This window comes from Malaclemys terrapin, chromosome 15, assembly GCF_027887155.1.
Source record: "Malaclemys terrapin pileata isolate rMalTer1 chromosome 15, rMalTer1.hap1, whole genome shotgun sequence".
NCBI lineage: Eukaryota > Metazoa > Chordata > Testudines > Emydidae > Malaclemys > Malaclemys terrapin.
Window position 1 is genome coordinate 14358101 of NC_071519.1, and position 2500 is coordinate 14360600.

Genomic DNA, 2500 nt, shown 5'->3' on the forward strand with positions numbered 1-2500 from the left:
CCCGGGCCCCGGAGCCGGAAAAGGGAAGAAAAGGATCGGGCCCACTAGAGACATGGACCCGGCCGCCAAGCAGGCCGCCCTGGGCTCACCCTCCCCGGCCGCAGCGAGGGACATCCTCCCGGCCGACAGGATCGGGCCCCTGGAAGTCTGGGGGGGGGGGGGGAAATCCGCCTCACGCCTCCGAGGAGGGCTGCCCGGGCGGGCCGGGCCCCGGAGCTCGGAAAAAAAAAAAAAAAACACCCCAAAAAAGGATCGGGCCCACTAGAGACATGGACCAGGCCGCCCTGGGCTCACCCTCCCCGGCCGCAGCGAGGGACTGCCTCCCGGCCGACTGGATCGGGCCCCTGGAAGTCTGGAAAAAAGAATGGAACCTGACGCCTCCGAGGAGGGGGCGCCCAGGGAAGGAGGGAGATCCGGGTCGACCTGGTGACCGGACGGGAAAGCGGCCACCGGGCGTGCCCGTTCAAACCTAGGGGTTGACCTGGCGGCCGGAAAGCAAACCGGCCACTGGCTAGCCCCGTCGGCAACCTACGGGTTGACCTGGTGGCCGGGAAGCGAACCGGCCAGCAGGTGAACCCGTTCGATTCCACGGGTTGACCTGGTGCCCGGGAGGGGACTCTGAAAAATGTTCAGCCCTTTCGGCTCGGGGTTGACCTGGTGGCCGAGAGGGGACTCGGACGGCAGGCAAGCCGCCCTGGCCTCACCCACCCCGGCCGCAGCGAGGGACTGCCTCCCGGCCGACTGGATCGGGCCCCTGGAAGTCTGGGGGGAAAAAGAAAATGGAACCTGACGCCTCCGAGGAGGGGGCGCCCAGGGAAGGAGGGAGATCCGGGTTGACCTGGTGACCGGACGGGAAAGCGGCCACCGGGCGTGCCCGTTCAAACCTACGGGTTGACCTGGTGGCCGGGAAGCGAACCGGCCAGCAGGCGAACCCGTTCGATTCCACGGGTTGACCTGGTGCCCGGGAGGGGACTCTGAAAAATTTTCAGCCCTTTCGGCTCGGGGTTGACCTGGTGGCCGAGAGGGGACTCGGACGGCAGGCAAGCCGCCCTGGGCTCACCCTCCCCGGCCGCAGCGAGGGACTGCCCCCCACCCACCCACCCCCCCCCCCGGCTGACAGGATCAGGGCGCACTGGATGTCCGGGACAATATTTTCCCCGACGCCGGGGAGGGCGGGCGGGCGGAGGGGCTCTGGCGGCCAGCCCGGGCCCCGGAGCTCGAGAAGGAAAAAAGGACCGGGCCCGCGAGAGACGGGGGCCCTGCCGCAGGGGGGCAGTCCGACCGGGGCTCACCGTGCGGCAGGCCCGGGCGTCGGCAGGGGAAAGCGGGCGAGGAGGCGCGGGGGCCGGGTGCCTACGGCCATACCGGACCGAACGCCCCCGATCCCGTCCGATCTCGGAAGGTAAACCGTCCCGGGCCTGGCTAGTACTTGGATGGGTGACCGCCTGGGAATCCCAGGTGCCGTAGGCAGCTTTTCCCGGTCCGAGCCAGCTCTCTCTCCTTTTCTGGGGAGGAAGGAGAGGGGGGGGACGGGCCGGAAAGCCCCTCGTCGCTCCTGCCGAGTCGGAGGTCGCGGCCGCAGGTCGCGGGTCTGGGCGCCTGGGGTCCGGCTCCCCACCCGGCTTCCTCCGCGGAGGACCCACCGAAGCCGCTGGGGGAGACCCCGGGCATGGGGCGGACTGGCCCGGACCCTCCCGGCCGCCGGCCCGCAGGACCGCCCCGAATCCCCCCGCCCCGCGGCCACCCAGGCCAGGCCTGGCCAGGCGGGACGGACGGCGGGTGTCCAGCGCCCAGCGGCTTCCGCCAGCGGGGACCCACGGCCCCCAAAGCCGCAGGGGGAGGCCCCGGGCCCGGGACGGACTCGCTCGGACCCCCTGCGCCCGGGCGCCGGCTCGCGGGACCGCCCCGAATCCCCCCGCGGCCACCCAGGCCAGGCCTGGCCAGGCGGGACGGACGGCGGGTGTCCAGCGCCCAGCGGCTTCCTCCAGCGGGGACCCACGGCCCCCAGAGCCGCAGGGGGACACCCCGGGGCCGGGACGGACTCGCTCGGACGCGCTCGGACCCCCTGCGCCCGGCCGCCGGCTCGCGGGACCGCCCCGAATCCCCCGCCCCGCGGCCACCCAGGCCAGGCCTGGCCAGGCGGGACGGACGGCGGGTGTCCAGCGCCCAGCGGCTTCCGCCAGCGGGGACCCACGGCCCCCCAGAGCCGCAGGGGGAGACCCCGGGGCCGGGACGGACTCGCTCGGACGCGCTCGGACCCCCTGCGCCCGGCCGCCGGCTCGCGGGACCGCCCCGAATCCCCCCGCGGCCACCCAGGCCAGGCCTGGCCTGGCCTGGCAGGCCGGCGTGCAGCTCCCCCGGGCTTCCTCCCCCGACGACCCGCGCCCCCCCGAGCCGCAGGCGGAGACCCCGGCCCCGGGGCGGACCGGCCCGGGCTCGCTCGAGCCCCCTGCGCCCGGCCCGCAGGACCGCCCCCCCCCCCCCCCGAATCCCCCGGGAG

General features: G+C 74.3%; 1 non-coding gene across 1 annotated transcript; it reads left to right on the top strand.

Annotated features, from left to right (window-relative positions):
• Positions 1 to 1351: 1351 nt before the first annotated feature.
• Positions 1352 to 1470, top strand: LOC128823758 (5S ribosomal RNA). Its single transcript, XR_008441994.1, has one exon. It is a non-coding gene; the product is annotated as a 5S ribosomal RNA (ribosomal RNA).
• Positions 1471 to 2500: the final 1030 nt, after the last annotated feature.